A 24,771-nucleotide genomic window follows, 5' to 3' on the forward strand; every position below is an offset into this window, starting at 1 on the left:
TTAAACATTTTTTTGAAAAAAAGAAGCAACAATGGTCAGTAGCTGTGTTTTGTGCGAATAGTCCCAAGGCAGCACAACGTGCTGAGTTCTGGACGGCACCCAGGTGATGTTACCTGGGTGCGGCACTGGTTTTGGTATCCTACAATGCTGCTCCGAAAAACGGCATGGGGCGCCCCGGAGGGGGGGTGTGGGGAGGCCTCGTCAGTAGCAGTCTGTTGTGCGAATAGTCCCAAGGCAGCAGAACGCGCTGAGATGTGGATGGCACCCAGGTGATGTCCAGTAATTTGCCGCACTGGTTTTGGTATCCTACAATGCTGCTCCGAAAAACGGCGTGGGGCGCCCCGGTGGGGGGGGGGGTGGAGGCGGCGTGAACGGGCCTCCCCGGGTGGAGGCTCGTCTGCTGTAGTGGGGCGCCCCTTTACCGTTTCAGTTGCCATTCCGCCCGCTTTTGCTACACTGTGCCTCATCCGCCATTCAGCTGTTTATCGCCCGCTCTTGCGGCTACAGCGTCTCGCTCACCATGTAGTTGAGTTGCGCCCACTCTTGCGGTGCAGCGATAGGCAGCTGCCACAGGACTCTTAAAATGGCGGACGGCTCTTCGGATTTGGGCCTGGTCCACTAAAATGGCCCTGGGATACCTTGGAACTTGGACGCTTGTCTGCTAGGTCTTGGACCCCATTCTCGAAAGCGTCCCCTGAGCCTTGAAGATTCTACAAAAGTCTTGGGGGCCCCCGACTCCTGCAGGCTTCCGGTGGGGAGCGGCTGCCATGATTGCTCGCGGAATGACCACGACGGAGCCACGAGATGGTGGTGCTCTCATGCTGACGCCAGCTTCAGTCTGAAACATCCAGGAACAAGGAGGGGCTTTCATCGTTTGGGAAAAAAAAATGTTTTCATCCAATGAAAAGTGTTATTTTTAGGTCATATGATCAAGCCTTCCATCATTAGAAAACCAAAAGTAAAATGAACCAATGAAAAGTTTTATAAACAAATCACATGACCTGTTATGCGGCATAGGGCTATAAAAAGCGTAGAAAATCCGTTGGCACATGAGGCGGCGTCAGTAGTGGACCGATGTGCGAATAGGCCGAAGGCAGCACAACGCGCCAAGATCCGGATGGCACCGAGGTAGTGTCCAGCAAGTTGCTGCACTGGTGGGGCCATCCTACAATGCTGCGCCGAAAGTCGGCGTGGGGCGCCCCGTTGGCCTGTGAGGTCGCGTTAGTCAGTGGGGGCTGTTTGAGGATCTGACTGCATTGGAAAGCAATGTGATACTGTGCGTCGCCCCCAAGATGGAGGCTCCTCGGCTGCAGTGGGGCGCCACTTGGTGTTTCACTCGCTATCCAGCTGAGTTGCGTCCGCACTTGCGGCTACAGTAGGCCGAAGGCAGCACAACGCGCCGAGATCTGGATGGCACCTAGGTGGTGTCCAGCAAGTTGCCACACTGGTGTGGCCATCCTACAATGCTGTGCCGAAAGTCGGCGTGGGGTATCCCGTTGGCCTGTGAAGTGGTGTCAGTAGCGGACCGATGTGTGAATAGGCCGGAACCAGCACAAGGCGCCAAGATCCGGATGGCACCGAGGTGGTGTCATAGTTGAGAGTTCTGAGCAGCGCTTGTAACACTGTCTGAAGCTTATTTGCACCTGCTGCAGTTTCACTATTGCCCTGGTGTGGCCAAAGATCGCCCATGACATAGGCGGCCGGCTCCCGGGGTCCGGCGGAACTTTTTTCCTTTTCCTTTCTGCATCTTGTCCCACAATCCGTTTGACCTGAAGACACGACCAGGTCCCTGAATGTGTGCAGGGGGACGCTATTGATTGAATCAAAATGGCGGCTTCACACAAAGCTGACTCAAGCGTTGCTGCTGATGCTATGCAGACAAAAACTGGTTTTCAGTTTGTACATTCTTCAGGATTTTTCCATCCAAGGCGGGTTGAGAGTTTGTAGAACAATGGCTTCAGATCTTGCCCTCCCCTCTTTTGACTGATGGTTCTTGTCTATCTCTTCTGTTGTCATTTAACTGAACCTTTTTTGACTGCCGAAAGGGGTTCTGGTCTGACCGCTGGTTGGTGGAGACATTTTGACTATATCCTGGACCTGCCCGGCCTCGCCCAAAATGGCGCCGTTATAAATGGGACTCGTAACTCCTTGTTGTGTACTGGTTGCACAACCTTGATATCACGAGATACGTATGCAGTTTTGAAGCACATGGCGGGCGGGGACGAGAATTGATTGAATATTTCGACATCCCTATTGATATTAAGTTCTGATGTGTTATTGATTACTGTACTATTGAAAGTTCGAATTAACGTCACCCATGGTACTTGCCCGCAAATGTATATCTAGATAATTTTATTGTAAGTGGCCCTGTGGTATTTTAATTACAAAATGTACGTCCACCGATTCCGCAACTGTTAGACACCTTAGTTCTTGCAACCTAATGGCCCGCTCGTTACGTTCCTCTACAGTGTAAATGTCTCCTCATCATATACGATTCCAGTTTGCTCCGTGGCCGGCCCACGTGGTTATAGGCCCGTATTTGTATACTGACATTTTCACAATAAAGGTTTTTAAAACAAAACATGGTAGTAGTATTTACATTGGTAAAGGTTTTAATTTTAGTCACTGTTTTCGAATCAGTAAAAGGCAAGTGAAATAAAGCAGTCCAATTACATGACGGATAAAAGGTATAATATGCAGGAACGCAGTAAAGATAAATGGTCAAGGGCTGTTGTGTTTTCTACTCCTGCAACATAAAGTGATCGATAAGAATCTGATATTCAGGCGTATCGGCGACTAAGACAGCAGGCCGAGACTCTTTTGCTCAACGGCTCCATCATGGGACGAAGAAACGCCCTTTTTCTAGAAAAAGGAATATATTTTACTTTCAGGACAGTTGTAAATTTTCCGGGAAAGTACATTAGCCTGGAACATTATGACATATATGTTTAAGAATAAAGAATGTTCGAAAGCAATAAAAAGCGTAATTTTTAGGTCATATGACCGAGCCTTTCATCATTAGAATAACAAAAGTAAAATGAACCAATGAAAAGTTTTAATAACAAGTCACATGACCTGTTATGCTTACGTTACGCGCTGCACGCCGCGCCCCGGATCGCTTCCGGGAAGCTGCGCTTCGCGCACCGGAGCACTTCCGGGTGCGCTAACGCAGCGTGTCATATAACGCATTACGCGACAACGTAGGTCCAGAATATAGTCAAAATGTCTCCACCAACCAGCGGTCGGAACACAACCCCTTTCAGCAGTCTAAAAAGTTCTGTTAAATGACAACAGAAGGGACAGGCAACAAGAACCATCAGTCAAAGAGGGGAGGGGAAGTTCTTCTCTACCGGGTCACGTTGGGGCGCTACCGGAACTGATCGAATTGGTAGTCTACAGTGTTTCTGGATGTTTCAGACTGAAGCTGGCGTCAGCATGAGAGCACCACCATCTTGTAGCTCAGTCGTGGCCATTCCACGAGCAATCATGGCAGCCGCTCCCCACCAGAAGCCTGCGGGAGTCGGGGGCCCCCAAGACTTTTGTAGAATCTTCAAGGCTGAGGGGACGCTTTCGAGAATGGGGCCTAAGCCCTAGCAGACAAGCGTCCGAGTTCCAAGGTGTCCCAGGGCCATTTTAGTGGACCATGCCCAAAACTGAAGAGCCGGCCGCCATTTTGAGAGTCCTGTAGCAGCCGCCTATCGCTGCATCGCAAGAGCGGGAGCAACTCAACTACATGGTGAGTGAGACGCTGTAGTCGCAAGAGCAGGCGGTAAACAGCTGAATGGCGGAAGAGGCACAGTGTAGCAAAAGCGGGCAGAATGGCAACTGAAACGGTAAAGGGGCGCCCCACTACAGCGTGTCTTCAGGTCAAACGGATTGTGGGACAAGGTCCAGAATGGAAGAGTCATCAAAAGGCAAAAAGTTCCGCCGGACCTCGGGAGCCGGCCGCCTATGTTGGGGGCGATCTTAGGCCACACCAGGGCAACACGACTTGGGGAGGGGACAGGAGCCAAGCGCCCCCTCCCAGTCCGCGCCACCACACCGTATGTTGAAAATCTGAAGCCATCGTTCTACAAACTCTCAACCAGCCTTGGATGGAAAAATCTTGAAAAATTTACAAACTGAAAACCAGTTTTTGTCTGCATAGCATCAGCAGCAACGCTTGCTATCAGAGTGCATGAGTTTCATGCTCGATCGATTGAGCTAGCCGGATCAGGCAACAAAAAGTATAAAATAGTTATGTAAATAGTTATTTAATAAAATGTTTTACCCTGTTACTTTGCTGGTGTGTTGTATATATTTATAATATTTGCATAGAGTTTATCGTTATTTTGGGCGGGGTGGGTGGCGGATCCGAGCTGTCTTGCAGCCATCATGGTGTGGAGCTCAGTTCATCTCACTAGTTTCGTATTTCTCATGAAGGGTTGTTCCTAATGTTTCTATTTTTGCGAGGTCAAAAAGAGATCCCATTAGTGGCCTACTGATTTTGCTCGATTACTTTTGTTTTTTTACACGATTTTTCACTATCTGCAAAGACTAAACAGAGTATTGCGACTCTGTGCTTGTTTGTAAATAGAGAATGAACCAAAGAGAATCAATTCTAAAACAGTAAATGCTTGGATAACAATCAATCAAATGGAGCGACAAGCAGGCACGACGGATTACAACGGGGGCAAAGGCCTGCGTTAACTACCCTTCACTATCTGCAAAGAGAGAGTACTACTAAGAGAAAAGAGGGGGGGCAGCGTTCAAAGCACATCAGCGTGCATAAACACGAAAATGTTTTTACCTATCACGTACTTCACATTTGACAGCTTTTGATATTTGCTATTAAAAAACCATTGAAATTCACTGAAAAAACCATAGGTTATAGACCATATATAGTTAGGAATTAGCATTTACAAAACCTTGAAAATTCACTGAAAAAACCATAGGTTTTAGGCCATATATAGTTAGGGATTACAAAACCTTAATTTACTCGCACAAAACCATAGAAATTCGCATATATAGTTAGATGCAATAACTATATATCGCGCACCCGCAACCCACTGCTGATGATGTCACATATTACATCATTCATGACATGGTCAGTGACATCACTGATGACATCACTGATGACATCTCAAATGACATGGCGGCGGCAGGCTTGCTGAAATAAAACACCAAGGTTAAAGCACCTAAATCTGGGTCCGTTCTTTCGTCAGTGCTGGAGTGTTGGGCTGAGGCGGCTGCCTTGGCTGATGATGAATTTTCGTACATATATATATATATATATATATATATATATATATATATATATATATATATATATATATATATATATATATATATATATATATATGTGTGTATATATTTTACCTACTGTCCGTTGCCAGTAGGTAGTCATAGTTAGGACCTAATTTCAATAGGAAAATCGCAACATTCTATTCCCAATAACTTTGGCGCCGGTTGATGAATCTTCGTGACATTTTCAAATCGTATGGCCCGCTCCAGTCCGCTCCTATCCTAAAAAGTTTGTGGTGATTCGGCAAGCGGGGCCAAGAAAAAATGTGGGTCCCAAAACGTGTTTTCCCCATGCAATTTTACATAGGAAACTTTAGACACAGCTACAGTCGAACTGCTTAACGGAATTTCCCTACATTTGGGGTAGTTCTTGGTTCAGAAAGAACCCTTTTTGTTAAATGGTGTAAATACATTCAGTAGATGCTGAGAAAATGATAATTAAAAAAATTTCGATAGCTATGGCCATGGAGGAGCCGCACACCCTCCGCTCACCCTCCCGAGCACAAGCTTCATGCTAACTGGCTGTCAACACTCCAAACCAGGAAGTGTTGGCAGCCATCTTGTGCCTCGGTAGAACCGAGGCACAAGAAATCAGTCAAACATGTGCACAAAACGCAAAAAGGGGGCAGGGTAGAAACACCCTGACCCCTAGGCCTGCTTAGGGGGTCCCACAAGGACAGTGTAGCCCTTGTGTAGCATGGACAAGGATAGTGTTGACTATGTACCATGCTATAGTGAATGCCCCTTCTGAGAAAGTATCCATTTGATTAGTTAGAGTTGAGATTGGATGGAATAAGAAACAGGGTACTTGTGCCTATTCATGAAGGTGATCTACCTTTGCAGGACCTGGCGAGCGCGAGTTCGGTGGGCTGAGTTAATATCTAATTACTATTGGGATCAAATTTTTATAAACTTGCGTTAGACTTTTCATTATAATAGAGAACTATAACTGAATAAGCAAGACTTTTATTATACACGTTGTATTCATGACTACATGCCATTCAATAGGTAATGTCCTTTGGGGAAGTACTCTCCTGACTTGTTGGTATTGGTGAAACAGAATACATGTGCTTTTTCATGAGAGGAGGTACACGTTTATATGATCTTGAAAGTGAGAGTTCTGAAGGCTTAGTTGCAGTGAATGCTGAAATACAATGAGGCACGTTTGTGATTTAACTCTCCATTCTTCACTTACTATATACAGTGTACTCCCTGCGTCTGTTTTTATCTCAAAATGGTCATTGTCTTCACATATTGAGCAAACCTGTTGAAGATCAAGAGAGGGGCCCTACAATTATTGAGGCATCACCGCAAACAATCGAACCAGCAAACGATGGGAACTCAGATGAAAGTGTTATTGGACTGCTAATGTCGAATAATGGATACTGGCTAAAAATAGGTGCTATAATGAAACTGTCCCCGGAACCCCTTTTAACGAGATTGTTCTCAATTGAGACTAGACTTGTGGAACTCTAGTCCTCATTGACCTCTGTTGTAAGTGCTACGAAGAGTAAGATAGCGGTCGGTGGGCAAGATGGAGACCCCTTGAGGGTTGGGGGTGGAGGGGAGTCTGCAGTATTGGTGGGTAACAATTTGCCAGCAACTGTGGGTTCAGGTCCCCGACTACCTGCCAATAACACTCTGATGCCGGAAACAACCACTACAGCAGTAATTACGGATTATGAATCACAGGGTGGGCCTAGCATTGGTAATGAAGAACCCCAGGGACAGCCCCAGTTAAATGGGTTTGCCCATAGGGGGAACCAGAAGGGCAAGGAGGTAGAAAATGCACATCAACACCTTGATCCCCCCCCCCTGAGTGCTCGCCTTATATTACTGTCCTGACTGGTGTCCCAGCACTTAAACAAGAACATTTTGAAACATACAAGCAATTAAAGAATAAGACAATACATTGGATAAATGTTAATAGACCACTCACTCATGATGTACAGTCTAAAATCTTGTTTGTAAGAAGGGTGGGTTGGGTAGGACCCAAACCGAAAAATCCCCAAGGGGATTGTATTGTGGTCAATTTCAATGATCCGAGGGCTGTTGATCATGTCTGTTGGGGTGTACTGTCAAATTCGCAAACTCCTATACAAACTAGGGATTTGAGTTATTTTTACACCCCTCCGGATTTTATGTTCAATTTAGGGAATTTCGAGCTTGTGAGGGGTAGGAGGGGCAATCCAGTTAGGACGACATTTTGTATGAATAGGGAAAATGGTGGCCAATCACCCGCAGTACCTTTATACAATAGATTTGCTCGACTGGACTCAGTGGATTGACTGATTCCGGCTGCCACAGACCAGGTTGTAACTATGGTTAAATAGACCACTAGCAGGGTAGCATTGTGCAGAGTTGTAGATCAAACCCCCAGATCACTCGGCGCAGTGGGCTTCAATAAAGTCGTAGTGCTGAGGACGGTGGAACAAGGTGGACCTGGGTATCCTCCCGGTAGCGGAGTTAATCTCGAGCCGACCCCTGTTATACTGGCGTCGACTTTGGAGTACTGCTGAATTGAGACACTATCAGGAGGAACTCAAGGCTTTGTTTTTGCTACCAGGGGCCTTGGGGAGTATTCCATGGTTGTCCTTTGTGAGAGACTCGCTCCGTGCTATTGGCAGGGAGGATATTTGGGTCTCTCCGGAGAAATCATGCTCAGCCACTCCTAAAAAAACTTTGTCTAAAGAAATTAGAGAATACAAATTGGGCAGTCTAACCCAAGTGATTAGCGCCACAAGTTTGAGTTTCATGAATTTTAAACTACACTATCAATTTGAACTGGTTCTAGATTTCATAAATTCCTTGTTCACAAGGAGGTTATTCCTTCAATTTAGGTATGGGACCCTGCCACTATTTGCGATAACTAATAAGTGGTCAGAAGATGCCTGCTATCTCTGCTCTGGATGCCGCGTGGCAGAGGAAACTTCAATTTATGTATTTTTTTTCTGCCCGGCATATAGGCAGGCTAGATCTAAATGGACCATACAATTGTATAGGAATTTTTGTATCAGGGATTACCATTTTTTTTTAGAATTCTAAAATCTGATATGGACCCGGTGTATATGGTGGCAACCCCCAAATTTCTTTAGGCAATGTGGCTGAAACGAAGACACCTTATGGAAATTGATATCTAGTGAGCTTTGATTGTATTATCTATCTGTGAACACTGTGGAGTATATATTTTCTTTTTTAACTAACTGTCTACAATGTTTAATAATGTTTTTTTTTTATTTCTTATACTAAATTATTTTTTTTTTTTTAAAGAAAAGAAAAATCTTTTTGGATATATATCTAAAACTGTCTTACTATTTCAAAACTAAGGGAAGTCTGTGTATTCTCTTAATTTTAAATGCCATTACTGGCTTCTAGGTTTTAGTGTGTATGAAAATGTACAGTTGACTGTTATTAACTTTTGTGCTTTTATGACCGAACTAGTCGAAATAAAGCTATTATGAATGAATATACAGTGTACTCCCTGCTTGTGTTTTTATCTCAAGATGGTCATTGTCTTCACATATTTAGAACATTCACCAAGCTAGTTGAGCAGGAGGTTTTCTTTCCGATCGGCTTTTTCTATAGTCTATAGCGAACAGGCCTCTGATTAGTCGGAATACATGATGGATCATAGAGAAAACTCACCATTACGGAAACAAACTTGAGGATTGACTAGATGGCTCGAGGTGATTTTTGTGAAGTCAGGAAATGTTTGAACCAAGTTTCACACTGGTGCTCAGGTCAGTTTCAGTTAATGTTAAATTACATTTGGGCCCTTGGTTTTACTGAAAATCATTCGACAACTTTTGGTATACAATGTGATTTGCCGTTTTGATTCTCAATCCCACTACAGGTACTGTCATAATACAAGCCAAATTGTTTACCTATCACACTAAGCAGGAGGTCCCCTTTCCATTAAGGTTGTGTATACTCGACTGCACACATGGTTCTGATCAGTGGATACACTAGACGGACCGGAGAAGAAATCAACTAAGATAGTATAAGAACATCAAGATTGACAAGAGACCTCTGGGAAGGCTATAATATTTTAAGAAAAAGTAGTACACTGGTAATCATGTAGTTGTTTACCTATGATAACTTCTATAGTGTCATGTAGCTTTTAATGGATATACTGAATTGTCAAACCAGATAGTAAACACAGGTTTACCAAAACTGTAAAAAAAATGAATGATCAGCAATTGGCAGAGAGTGGAGGTCATGTATACTGTGAGTTATGTCATTGGTTGTCATATAACCCAGAAGTACTGGTGGAATTGTACATCTAAGAAACAATGTAATTGGCTGATGGCACGCTAAAATAACGAGGCAGTGATTGAGTTACTCATAGGCAAATTTCTGGCATTTTGGATTCATTGTTACTGGATATGAAGGTCAGTACTGAGCAGGTCTAACTGACCCTTGAAGGATGAGATGGAGTGAGTGCTGCATTACATATTGTTTAAATTAGTCAAAATATGAGAATGGATGGATTGAGTTTGGATCTTTGGTTGTCATGATATTGGACATGTAAAATGAGGACCAAAACTAAATGAAAACATTGGATATGGGAGAACATCTTGTATCATATTGGGAGAATTGACTCAAGGATTGTCCAAGTGAGCAAACTCTATCTTACAGTTATCTAGAGATTGATTTCTTAATGAAGCACCGTACCATAGGCAGATCTAGCTTAAAAAAAGACATATTAAATGCCCTTAAATTAAAGGATAGTTCTAAATTATAACCCTGCAGTTCCATTAGGAGTAAGCCACAATGAATTGAGTTTGAATTTGATCAAATTGGCATTAGGTCTTTTAATATATAACACTTTTAAGTGCACTGTGTTTCTAAGGATGTATATAAGTAGGGAGTATTGAAGTGATTTTAAATATCTGTCATTAAAAATATTGTGATTATGTTTGTCTTTGTAGTGATGGTAATAATTTGAATATTTATACCCTTATTCCATTATGTTTGTATATGCTTTTAACCTACAGCCCTGATGAAGCTCTAAGGGATGAAACATTTTGGCTGGGCTGATTGACTTTTATTAACACAGAGAATCAATAAAGTATCATTTGAACACAAATGCAAGACTCCAGAAGAACTAAATTCAACTGAACTGACTCTATTGGATATTTTTATTGATATTGTAATACATGGAACTTTTCCAGTGCTCTCACCGAGTGATACTTATGTTACATGGTACACTCCCTTTTCAGTTGTACTAATGTTTACATTTAGTATGGCTCCTAAGCAGTGGGTTTACTAAAGGTTGAGGGTAACAGTGTATATATCAGAAATAGAATACACAAGTGTGACACCCAACAGACCATACTGATGATGTTACATTTCCTCAGTTATAGTCTCTGTATTCATCTACTGTATCCATACAGTTCAACATCCATCAGAAGCGATTCATTTGGAGGGCCATCGCTTGGAAGGTGCAGACGCTGGGGGTCTATCGCCAACGCAGTGTCCATTGCCATAAGAGCTGGGGGTACCTGAGGTGCTCGACTCCAAAGAGCACAGAGGTCCATCTGGGGCTGTCCTCCCAGCATGGAAGGTGTGCAGGTGGATTGACCCTGACCCTCCCTAATGGCCTGCATATTGTTGGTGGCCTACAAAGAGCATGATGAGCAGTTGAGGACCCAACAGCTCTGACAAGGGGGTGAGTCCTGACTAAAGTTATACCTGTGTATTGGGAAGGGGGCATGCGTGATGCAGAAGAAAAGTTATTTTTTTGTATGTCTGGTAGTAGGTGCCTACTGATATGTTTTGCCTCTTTCTGACCAGAAACACTGCAGAATCCAGTCACTACCAATTTACAGTCTTGAGCAGACACATGGCTGAGTAAAGTGATTAATCAACTCATGTTTGCTGTTCTGGGAGACAATTGTACCAATCAGGACACTTTTCTTCAGTGTGTCAGAAGTGATGCTCCCTCACTACTGGGTTTCATGTGATGGTTGCCCTCTTACATGTGACAAGTGCTACATGTGATACATAGCAAAGCAACATAAGTACAGCTTTCTTGAGACTATTCTGACAGTGGACATATAAGGACGTTTCAATTAGGAAGTGTCAACAGCGCAAATTAGCATTTCCATGCCACCTTCTTCCTGCTACTGTACATATTGCTGCAACATGACTGTATTAGTTGACACTCATTTCATCATTATGTGGTATTAGGTATTAGGTATATGACCTATTGCTGATGCAGGACCTTGTGTGGAACCTGTAGGAATTCATTTATTTGTCATTGCCACCCCATTTGATTACATCAGGTTACTAAACTATACAGCAAGAGCCAACCTATACAAGTTGATCACATATCCTACTAGATACATGAGGATGAATTTGAGACAACTTCAGTCATGTAGTAGGCATTCATGTGCTCATGCTGATGTTGAAGCCAATATAGTAGACCTTGCAGCTAAATTATTCTCTACACTTTATTAATGTTCTGTGATCAAAGATGTTGGTCAAGTGTGTTCTGTAAGATGCAATAAACCTATTTTCAATTTAATTTCAGCATCATCCCAGGCAAGCGGAGGAGATAGGGCCAACATTGTTGGAGAAGCAGCTAGTTACATTGGTTCTGGTTGAGAGAGCACAGACATGAAGGGACCCAGTGATGGAGAGGGTGTGGGGAGTGCCATGGAGAATAGCAGCTTGACTTCTTCATCTAGAGTCATCCTCCAGCGGATTCTCCCTAGTGGTGGCAGAATCCACAGGACCTGTATCCACACCATCCCTGTCTGCCACACCCAGTTCCATTTCTACCCACTCTGTTGCTGCCCATCCTGTTGGCTAGGCAAGCTCCCAAGGTACTTTAGCCCCTGCCTCTGTTACCTCCACTGCCCTGAGTGAGGAGGCTATTGACCTACTGAAAAACATGTCTGTGGGTCAGGCGACACTACTGATTGCCATCCAGGTACAAGGCACCCTACTGCAACAGATACTGGCCTACCAGGAAGGCATCCACAGTGCTATGTTTGCCCTGCAGAGATCTTTTCATGTTCCGGCCTCCTCCCTTACTGAAGTCTCCCACCCCACCCCCTGCTCCTTCCCCATAGAAATTCCTTATTTCCAAGCACACTCACACATGATGCACACACACACATACTTCAACCATCCTCAAGCAGTACACACAAACACCAAAAAGCACATACGCACGCATTCACTCACATGTCACTCACCACCCCACCAACATAACCACAGACACCACACCAGCACTTACAGACTTGATTTGATTCAAAAGCTTTATTCAGTATGTATAAGATAACCATAAAAGTGTACATTCATAAAAACTGGTTACATTATTCACTAATAGTATCAAATTAGATAAAAAAGGCAAAGCTGGTAACGATTAACAAACACCATGGAGCCACAGTTATTCACATGTGAATAACACATAAAATAGGTATTTAAAAAAGGGCATTACAGTTTCTTAAAACCATTACTGGGTCGTCACTAAATCGGTACAACAATGCTTTTGTGAGTATTAAATGCATTGCTAATATAAAGTGCCACATTAAGACAAACCCTGACATCGTTTAACAGACAGATATTTTACTGCGGCAAGGTGCAAACCACTGCATTTCAAGAGCAACAGTGGTTTTAAATAGTAATTTCAAAAACCAGAATTAAAAGCCACAGAACAGCATCAAGTGCACAGTGCTCTGATTACTCTGTCCATCACATGAGTAAGGAATTGTGTCTAAGGACAGGTTTTCCTGTTTGGGAAAGCAACTAAGTAATGGACAATTCCCTTTTTTTTTAAAAAAATTTTTTATTGAAAGTTCATAGCAGCATAGTGTACATTAAAAACAGCAATATGTAGAATAAATATATATATAAATATATAAATACACATGATACATACAATAGATACGACCAATAGCCAGAAGCAGTATTTACAGGGAGAGGCAATTAAGAAGGCGAAATAAAATAAACCATTAGGATCAAAAACCAGACCAGCCCACGATATGAACTATAGGGCCCCACACCTAGACTTCCTCCACCTAGCCACTGGTGCCCATACCCGTAGCCCCATTTCTCTAGATTTAATTCCTTTGAGGGCATACAGTTCTGACTCGATATTGTGGATCCCTAACAGCCTACAGATCCACATTTGCAAAGTTGGAGGCTCCACATCCTTCCATGCATCAGCAATTAGTATCCTGAAAACGGCTGTCGATATAAAAACCAGCGCCTCTATCTCTGTGCTCAGACCCAGCTTTGCATCACAACCAAGTATTAAAAGAGTAGGGGATAGGTCTATTCTGACAGCTAGCAACCCCTCTAAAAACTTTTCAATTTCTTATTTAATAGGTCCCAGGTTTCCACAACTACAGAACATATGCAATACATCTGCTGGCCCATTACCACACCTGGGACAGTTATGGTCTAATCTCTTACCCCATTTAAACAATTTAGCTGGTGTGTAGTATAAGTTAAAAAGGGTCTTAAAATGCTGTGCTCTTAGATTTGATGATCGCAAAAACCTTTTATCCATTGCCAATGCTCTGTCAAGATCAATGTCTAGATCCTGCAATTTAGAGGCCCAGCTCTCCTCCGTCTTGATCAAATCATCGGGGAGACTCTCCAAAAATAACCCGTAAAATTCCTTGATTCTGTGACCACCCCCTTTCATATAGTCTAGTAGAGCACATCCTTTGGATATATTCAGGCGCGGTCTTTTTGATTTGATTATGTTAACCAGCTGCATGTACTTGAATTCTTGACCACCTTGCAATGAGAACCGTGTCCTCAACAATTCGAGAGGCCTACAAACAACTTTTATCATTACTTGGCCTAGTGTAGTGATCCCCTGTCTTTCCCAGTGTTTCCATGGACCATCATCACTTAAATGCGGAAATAGATCTGAGTTCCATAGTAGGGTATGCTGGTTATATCTTGGGATATTCTGATTTTTATGTATAGAAGACCATATCCCCCAGATATCTTCAAGTATCTTGTAGCCAAATGCTTTAAAGAAACTCTTGTCATGTTTCCTCGACAGTATCCCGTATACTTCCCTCCCTAGTGCCAGATGATAGATAGAGGGGATGTCTCCCTGACTGTATCTAATATCTTCTGGGAAGAAGAGTACGGACATCTCTGTAAGGAGGCAAGCCCAGTTGTAAAACCTGAGATTAGGTATTCCCAGCCCACCCTTTTCTTGGGGAAGGGACATAAACTTATTAGATCTCCTGACCTTACCGTACTGCCATACAAAGTTCATAAAGATAGACTCCATTTCCTTGATCATTGCATCTTCAATTCTGAATGGGATAGACCTAAATTTGTATAGAATCTTGGGGAAGATAGACATTTTTATGACATTAACCCTTCCTATAATTGATAGGTGAAGCTTGTCTATTCTTCTTAGGTCCTGTTTGATCTTTACCAGTAACAGCTCGAAGTTATCTTTAATAATATCCCTTGGCTGGGCGTTGATTGAGATACCTAAGTAGACTACTGAGTCCACATATCTATTATCCATTTTAATCATATTGTTGGTACACAATACCTGCGTCTTGGCTACATTCAGGTGATATCCAGGTAATCTGCCAAATTCTGAGGTGATTCTAACTATTTCTCTCAATGCGGGATCCGTAGTTAATATAGCAACATCGTCCGCATAGGCGAGAACCTTAGTGTGGAATCCATTGGTAACAACTGGCTTAATTTTACTATTCATTAAAAGAGTTATTAAGGGATCTATATGCAATGCAAAGAGAATGGGTGAGCACGGGCACCCTTGTCGCGTGCCTCTTGATATGTGGATCTTCCCCGGCTGCTCACCCATAAGATGAATGCTGGCCGTTGGATTAAAATACATAGCCCGAATTGCCTGCAAGAATCTAGGGCCGAAACCTCTGTCTCCCATCACTCTCCACAGGAAGCTCCACCTGATGCGGTTGAAAGCTTTTTCTGCGTCAAGGAGGGTCATCGCGACCCTCCCCCCCTCAGCAGCGTATATATCAAATAATGTAATGGCTCTCCTTATGTGGTCGGTCGGGCCTCTACCTGGAACGAAACCATGCTGCCAGGGGGAGACCAGGGTCCCGATAATCCTACCCAGCCGCGTCGCCATGATTTTCGCATACAATTTATTGTCGCTATTTATTAGTGATATTGGTCTATATGAACCGGGGCTTTCTTTCGGTTTCCCCTTCTTGTGGAAGACCACAATATTTGTTTCGGTCCAAGATTCTGGGATAACCCCGGTGTTCATGACCCCGTTAAATAGGTCCAGTAGCAGAGGTATTATTTCTTCCCTTAAGCATTTATAGACCTCCAAGGGTATGGCATCAGGACCTGCCGCCTTACCAGTTGCAAGATCCTGTAATGCTTCAGATAACTCATCTATAGTTATGCTTCGTTCCAATATTTCTCTCTCACTGGTAGTGAGTTTAGTGCCCATTTCCGGCCAATTTATACCCAGATCATCCATATCCGACTCTTCCTTATATAAATCTTGATAGAATCTTCTAAAAACATCAAGAATTTCATCTGACTTCTTATAAGTTTGGTCTCCTTCCTTTATTTCAGTTATAATATTCCTTGATGCGGCCTGCCTTATCCGCAGGGCTAAGACCCTACCTGCGCTTTCCCCTGTTTCATACATTCCAGCCCTATGGGTTTGATATACTGCTGCAGCTTTTTTTGCCAATTGTCTCTGGATTTCAGCCTTAATACTATTCAGCCGTTCTAAACTTGTGTTATCCTGAATCCCCTGACATACATCTTTCCTGCGCTGTTCCTCTGCCTCGGCCAATTTACCCAATAGACGTTCCCTCTCTATCTTAGTTCTGTTCCACATTCGGCCAGTGTAGCTAATTGTCTCCCCTCTCAGACCTGCTTTAAAGCTATCCCAAACAGCGATGCGGGAAGCACTATATCTATTTGCATCAAAGAATGATTGAGACCAATCTTTCAAGTGCGATATGTAGTTATTGTCCACTAAAAGCGTCCTGTCGAAAGTCCAGGGTCTAACTTTTTTCCCTTGTTTGTTATGGCAATTGTTAGAACAAGGGGATTATGATCCGATATTAACTTAGGTAACCTTACTATTTCCACATTAGAAAGATAATTAGCTGTTATCATGAAATAGTCCAATTTAGTGTATTTGTTGAAAGGATGTGAAAAATAGGTGAACCCTGGGTTGTCCCTCTTTAAACTTCCCCAGACATCTATCAAACCATGGGATTGTATGACAGAGGATACTGCTTTAAATACCCGTGGCTTCCGACCTGTATATACATTCCCGTTTGTAAAATCTGCTGAGATATTTAAATCTCCGCAGATTACTATTGGTGCCGACCAGTTGGTTAATTCCTGCTCTAAATGGTCCATCACTGCTGGGTCGTCAAGGTTGGAACCGTATATTGAGCATATAGTGATGCCTATGTTCATTTCACATATTGCCCATCTTCCAGATATATCGGCCTTACATCTTTTAGCCCCCCCCAGCCCTGTCCTTCCGATGATTGCTACCCCTTTTATCATAGATGTTTGTGAGGAGCAAGATAAAATTTCATACCCCCTTAAATTCAACCAGTGTCTTTTTTTCCAAGGTAGGTGGGTTTCCTGTAGGCATAAAATATCGGGCCCTATTATTTTAATATACTCCTCCAACCTGCCCCTTTTTTTCCAATTATTCAAACCACCTATGTTAAGGCTTACAACATTTAACTTAGACATAACCCTGCAAAAGACATAACCATTGGTCTATCCAATCAATTATTCTCCTGGACACATCATGTGAATAGGACACCTTTGTCATTATTTCATTTATACCAATATACACTTTAGCTACATGAACTTTCTTTTTTTTTGCTTTCAACCCCCTATGTCCCACCCTCCCACCCCACACCACACCCCCCCCTGAACCCACCCCTAACCCTGACCCCCACCCTGAAGGAGCGCGCAGACTAAGTCTGTGCGTGTGATGGATGCAGCGTAGCAGTGGGCTCTTTATCCAAACATAAAAATTAATTTGGAAACCCCCTTCCCCTGAAATTTACCAAAAGCAAACAAAAAAAACAGGAGCCAATTAATTACACTATTTAGTCCGTGAAAACAAACAAAAGCTCGAACCTTTGGGAATCATACATTGCCCTCAACAACCCCTACCAAACACTATTCTACCTCCCCAGGACTAATTTGATTGAGGGTTACTCCTTAGGCATTGACCAATACTATACTGAATTTAAATAATCCCGAGCTTTAATTTCTGAAGAAAAATATATAGTCTTTCCCTCATGGATTACTTTGAGCTGAGCGGGATTGATAAGGTACACCTGTATCTTTTTGTCCTGAAAAGGCTTGATTAACTGTCTTAATCTCCACCGCCGTTCCACGGTGGTGTGGCAGAAGTCTGGCCTTACGAAGAAAAGTCCTCCCTCGAAAGCCCTCTTAGAGTCTGGTCTTGCTTTTTCTGCGATGGATTGACGAAGCAGGAAGTTCGCTATGTATATCAAGATTGCTCTGGACTTATCATCGACTCTAGCGTTCTGCCTCAGCCTGAATGGTATTCGATGTGCTCTCTGGATTTCGGTAGTCCAGTTCCACCCTGCAACATCTGGGAAGGCTTTCTCGAAGATTTTAACAATAAAGGCCTTGGCATCTTGCCCCTCACATCCTTCCGGAATCCCTAGGACTCTAAGGTTGTTCCTTCTTAGTCTATTTTCTAAGTCCTCCAGTTTCCACTGGACATCCTGTGCTTGTGTGCCTAGGGATTCCACTTTCCTTGTTGCTGTTGCCACCTCTGCTTCAGAGGTGACTATCCTCTCTTCCAGGTTTAGAACCCTATCTCCTGCATTCTCACAGGCTTTCGAAAGCTTCCTGACCACTCCTTTCATTTTCCTCATAGTGGCTTGGGCCTTAAGACTGTCTGATCTGGTTTCCTCACGATGTGGTGTAATGCCTTGATGAATTGATTCCATCATTGTCATCATTGTGATCATTGGGAGTTGTGTAGTATCCTGTGTAGGGCATCCTGATCCTGCGCGAGGTACGCCGCCTGGTTTAAGTTGCCTTGTAGCGAGGTAGTAGGGGAATGATCCCATGTTAAATCATCTTGACCTTTTTTACCTTTTTTTAGAAAACATTGTTTTTACGGTCGTCGGTGGTTCCCCCTCTGGATCACTTTCTGATTCTACGTTACTGCCATCGATATCGGAGCTATGGAGCTCATCCTCCTCATCAGCTGACCAGTCGGCCTCCTCGGTAACTGAGAAAAAACACTCGCTGGGGGTTTTCTCTTTCTCCTTCTCCTTCTCCTTATCCCCATCAATTAAGCCGCTCTGCATGTTGTTTACCCCCCTCTGAACTTGGCCTTGACTTTGACCCCCCGGGGGAATAGCCACAGCATTCTCCACCATTGCATCGCCTGTGGCCAAGGGGGGAGGATCCTCTATTCCCGCTTGATGCACACTCATGCGGATATCTGCAGCTTGGGAAAGGACTTCAAGTTCGAGTTCGAGTGGCTGCTCCATCGCCCCTGCTGAGGTCAGTGCTGCCATCTCGGTAACTGCCATAGGTGTATTAATCACCTTACCTACAGCTTTATCAGGATCCCCTGTCGTTGGTATAGAACAAACCGAGGGACTTGTTTCCCCTTGAGCCCTGTTATCAGCATCCACAGCAGCCACGACAGCCAGGTCCTGGCGAGATTCTTGCACAAATTCCAGATTCTCATCGATAGGTAGAGGTGTTAACCCTGCTACGGGAGCCATCTCAGTATTTTTGTGTTTCAGTTTTTTGGCTTTCTCTTTACGATTCATAAGCTCGACTACGCTCACTGTAACAGTAGCGGCGGCTGTAGCGGCAGCTTGTCTCGTTCTAACTGCTGGGGGCCTCATCCCCTTGGGGGTACCCACCCCAGATGCCAGTTGTTTTTCCGGGGTCCCCAGAGATGATTCTACTGCGTTTTTGTCACTATCTATGATTCCTTCTGCAGCAGCAATTATAGTGCTTGTAGTGCTTGTAGCGCTTATGACTATGTTAGCATTAGCGTTTCTCCTCTTCGAGGACAGCTTACCTCCGGTATTAGTCTTTGAAGCCATCCACGGGGGGAACTGCTGCTCCGCTCCTCTCAGCTGATGACTCTGTCGGCTATCTCCGCACCTCTTGGTTCCCGTGCTGCTTCCGCCACTGCTGCTGCTGCCTCCAGCCCTGCTCGACTCCGCCTTACCGGTATTGGCACGCCCCCTGACTCCGTGAGCTCCGCGGGCTCTGCAGGCGTCTCTATCAGCCAGCCCGATCCTCAGAAGCAGTTCAGCGGCGGCTCTCAGAGTACCGGGTGAAAGTGCCTTACGGTAGGATGAAATCAGGGGCATCTAGGTTTCCCGCTGTATTGACATTATGCGTAACGGAGCGGAGCGGTAGGGAGCGGTATGAACTCTCACTTTTTTTTCCCTTCCTTGGGCTCCGTTCGCCTTATGAAGTATCAGCTCATCGTGACGTTTATAATCCTGAAAGGAGCCTCCGCTCAGTCAGCGTAGCGTGGCAGACTTGAACACCGTAATTTCACGGGGTGTTTCCTGAAATGATCTTGACTGAGCCCTCACTGCTTAGCGCTGCAACTCAGCCGTGGGTCACGGCCGCCATCTTGCTCCCAATCTGAATCTTAATAATACAAAACGATGCATACGATTGGGAATATGAGTTAAATAATCTTGACAGCCCACTTGTGATTTAAGAGTTAAATACAACTTTACAGTTGGATTCCTGTTCTCATTGTCTAGCTGAGCTTCCCTTCTCTGATTCACAAAGGTTTCTCTAATCAACAACTTACTTAGTGATTAATCTGGACTGACATCTCGAATATTTTACTATACAATGACCTAATATAAGTTAACTATGGGATCTTCATAACAATGTCCAGAGTAAAACAGTCTAAAATAATTGATTTTGTAAAACTAGTGTCTTCTTTGGACCATATGGAATGCCAGAGCACTGGAAGGCGGGATGCAACTATGTCTGTGAGATACTGAAGCCCTACTTCTCTATTTATAATCTCAGAAGAAGCCGAAATGGGCAGTCTGAGAAGACTTTTGAGGAAACCATTTTCTTCCGTCTGCAAAGATTTACTATTATAGTGACCCCACACACCAGCCCCATATATTGCAATAGATTAAACCTGGGCCCTATAAACTGCTGTCATCTCCTTAACTGGCCGACAGCCCAACTTCACTTAGAATCTAGAAATACCATGGGTGCTTCTGTCCATTTTTTGTTCTTACATTGATGATTTCATGTCTCCATGAACCATTACCTGAAAAAGTAATGCCCTGTTAAGTATTGACAGAGGTCACCGGTGATTTATCCATAAAAAAGTTCTCTTTTGTTTGACCCTTGACCCACTGACCATTGTATAGGTTTTACTTTTATTAATAGTCAATTTCCTGGCAGAGATAACATCCCCAAATGCATCTATTAAATGTTGCTGCCCCACTGGAGTCCTGGCCAGCAGGACAGCATTGTCTGCATACAAAAGTAGAGGTGTGGGGCGCCCAGCCACTTGACTTATCCACAAAATCTAGCATTACAACAGACACCACATCCATAATCACAGACTGAGCCACAACACTTAGCATTAAAGCAGACACCACACCCATAGACCCATCCATAACACACAGCATACCCTGCACGTCCACATTACCCCTTCAAAAAACACAATCACACACACTCACCCACACAACAGACACCTACAAAACACAAACAAGAAACAACAGACACACAAACATATGCACCACCAATACACCCATCCACACCTAGCACTTATACTTCCTCTACCTCCCAACCCCTACTCCCTCCCAAACATTCTGCTCATTTTCCTCAGGAAACTATTATGTGCCCTTGTCCTTAGCCCTGTAAAAGCCAAATCCCCCCCCCCCAAAACCAAAAGGACCTCATCCACAACCCTACCTATTCCCCCATACCTTCCACATCCCAAAACACCTCTGATAAACCTAATCCCATCACTAATCCCAGCCGTACCCCTAAGAAAATCAAAACCCCTCCCAAAACCAAAACCACCCAAGCCCAAACGGTTCCTCTTTGTGAGGAGGTTCTCTAGCAGTGCCATGAATGGCACGTTTGGTAACACAGCAGTGTGCTGGACCAAGCAATATGAAAACGGACTGTCTATTGGCCTTTGGTTTAGTACATGTTCATGTGTTTGCAAAATTAAATATTTGCTTTGTTCAGAGTACATTAGCCCTGCCAATACTTTTCTAAATATTTGATTTTATTGGATACTTTGTGATGTGTGACTACGGTTGTATTTGTTTAATACTGATTGCTGATCCATTTGAAGTGGTTAGTATGATCTGACCTTGAAATCATTGCTGGAGTTACACAGGACAAGGGAAAAATGCTCAATGGATGGATATGTGTGATGAATTCCTATTGGGGCGAACATTAAATTGGGTGGTGTTTCATATGATAAGTAATTCAACTAGGCGTGGCCAATGCCAACATCCTTTAGCTTGTACTTCTACCTGTGATGTAGGTTGTATATGTGTTTGATTTGTGCAAGTTAGATGTTTGTCAACCCACACATGGTGGGTATTAAATTGTCATACCTTTGTAGACATTGTTATGGGCAATTGTTAATTTTTATGTGTGTACCTTATACCTTATACCTACTTTAGCTAAATGTTTGACAAATGCTGTTACTGCTATGTTTGCTTTCATAACTTGTACTTACCCATTTCCCACATATGCATGGCACTTAAGTATGCTATTGGTTGTCCATGGTATACTTCAATCCACAGGTCCTGTGCACATAGAGGTATTGAGGCATGTGCAAAGTGGACTGTGGCCCAGGACCCCAGCCTTTCAGGGGTCCACCTGGCAGAGTTATACCTATTCTGCATAAAGTCTTTACATTGTGCCCTTTGAATGCTTCTCACATTGGCTATTTTGAATCCAATTTGCCTGACATTAACTTATAATATGGGTGATGTGTGAGAGTCCATTACAATGATTTAGCAGAGAAAGTGTGTTTCAGTTTCATGACACATCCATACAGATGTAGGTTTGAGATAGCAACTGGACATAACATGTGAGCAATGTGAGGGTCTCACAAAGTTCAATAGGTGTTATCTTGATGAGGAGGTGTTGCTGTGTGACACAATTTAATGCACCCATCAATATCCCTGACTGTGAGATGTGAACACATGTCGACTTTGGTAGAGTGTGTCTGTGCAGTGTCAGTGGCGTGGCCAAAGAGGGAATAATTGAGCTTTAATTGAATCATACATTTAAGTCTGTACAGGGGCACACAAAATATGTTTGGCACTCGGACCCCAAAGACCTTGCCAGGTTCATGGTGGACATATATTTAGTCTATGGAAAAGGGTAAGAGTATAACTTCCCAAAATTGTGTCGACGGTGGTGTCGGTTTTGGACGTCATCAAGCAGGAGCAGCAGTACCTGTATGATCGGATCCATGGCGGCACAGGATGTGTAAATCTGAATCCAGGTGAGCTTCAGCCTATATCGCTCCCTTTCCACCAGGTTAGATGTGGTGGTTGGACCATCACAGTCACAACGTCGGTAATAGACATCGTAATTGGGCCGGTAGTAACTCTGGCTTTCGACCCTCAGAGGCATTGACCTATCACGTCACCTCCATGGTCGAGATTCCTGGCTGCGGCAGTGGGATAGTTGAGGTCTTCCACCGCTGAAACTACATGCATCATAATGGGGTGGTTGGATTGCCAACAGTGCAGCAGTGATTCCGATGCTGAAGTGACAGCAGTCCCAAGACTTCCAAACTCATAATCAGGCCTTAAAGTGGTATTATGTATAACATATGGATAACATGCCAGGTCTAAAGATGTGTGTTCAACCTGAGTTCCTTGGTGAGATTTTATCCAACTGTTTGCCTTCAATCCTCCTGTTTTTCCTGACTTTGTTTTTTTTCTCTGGCCTTACTGCAAATTAGTGCTAAACAAGGTAGAATTAATGTAATTGTTTGTCATAAGTTGGCAGGGTATGCTCAGATGTGAGTCCCTTGCTCACTTTGCCACAAGATTCAAGCAAGCCTGCCTGAAGATGGCTGTAATGCAAGAAAATGGTCCCAGGAAGCTTGTTTCCGGTACAGGGAAAGCATGGCTTGGCAGTTCGGGCTGGACTGTTCCCATGAGGCACAGGGTCAGACTGATTTGCATATGGCCATGTCTGAGCTGGGATAGCAGAGTGGGCTAAAGAACGTGATGGATTAAACCCAGATCTGTTGACTGGGTGTGAGTTTTTGATTAGTTCAGATCCTCCGTCCATCACCACCCCCTTTTGTACCGCTTAAATTATATTAAGGACATTTAGAAGAGGGCGGGAGGGAGGCGGGTGGCAGGCAAGTTCGCTCCGCCATGGTTTGTGTTTAGTGTTGCCTACTACGCCTACTTTGCGATTTGCGAAGTAGGCAACACTAAGCAGACTCCGTGGACGGAGCAGAGTACTACGCCCCGCCAATTTTAAGTTAAAATTTTTAAAATGCCATTTTTGGAAAGTTGGTATTTTCTTGTCTCCACAATTTGGTGTCTGCAGCCTGTATGCTGCGTCACATGACTAGGGTTAGCTGGCAGTTGGTCTTTGTATATTTCTCCCAGACAGTGAGACAAAGGGATAATCAGTTTTGTCATAATAGGTCAACTTTGTTAGAGTGAGGAGCTATCACCTACCTAATTTGCACATAATAAAAAGGCTCTGCCTCAGCACACTCCCAAAGGGTTTCACACTAGTCTTTTGTGCCCCCAGACCAGCTGGGGCCAGGACAGGGAGGAAGGTAATTTTAGACACCTTTGCAGGGGAAGGACTATAGACGTTTTCCCACTTCAAAGCTGGGACCAAATATAAATATTGGTTCCTCAGACCCAACTCTTTAGTACACATCTGGATCTGTTGAAGACTGAGAAACAGGACTTCTGTGTTGACCTGCTGCAATAAGGAGTGGCACTCTGCTGCCATTGCTACTATTCTGCCCTGCTTCCCTGCTGCCCTGCTGCTTGAGTGAGAAGGACTGGACCTGTATCTTAAACCATGGACCACCAGAGTGACTCCAATGGCTAATTGGCTGGCCTCCTGATCAAAGCCTCTGGAAAAAATGGCTTCAACCATCTTGAACCCTGCACCTGGACTCGACCTCCTGCGAGTTCTGCCCTCTAATGGTGTCTCCATAGTCATGGACTTTTAGAAGTGGGCCTGAAGATGCTCTGCCAACCCAACTGTCGTTCCAGCAGAATCAATGCAGTGCAACACATCACTGCACAGATCATCAGACTGCTGCTGGATGATGCAGGACCTCTTTTCTCAACCTCACAGCTCCTCAGAATCTCTGCTACATGAGGCATCTCAAAGCAGAATCTTGCATCACAGCCCTGCAGCTCCTCAAAATCTCCTCTGCATGGTGCATTTTCAATGCAGGACCCGCATAGCAGCCCACAACTCCTTGGAATCACTGCT

This window comes from Lissotriton vulgaris, chromosome 1_1 (assembly GCF_964263255.1).
Source record: "Lissotriton vulgaris chromosome 1_1, aLisVul1.2, whole genome shotgun sequence".
In the NCBI taxonomy this organism is placed as follows: Eukaryota; Metazoa; Chordata; class Amphibia; order Caudata; family Salamandridae; genus Lissotriton; species Lissotriton vulgaris.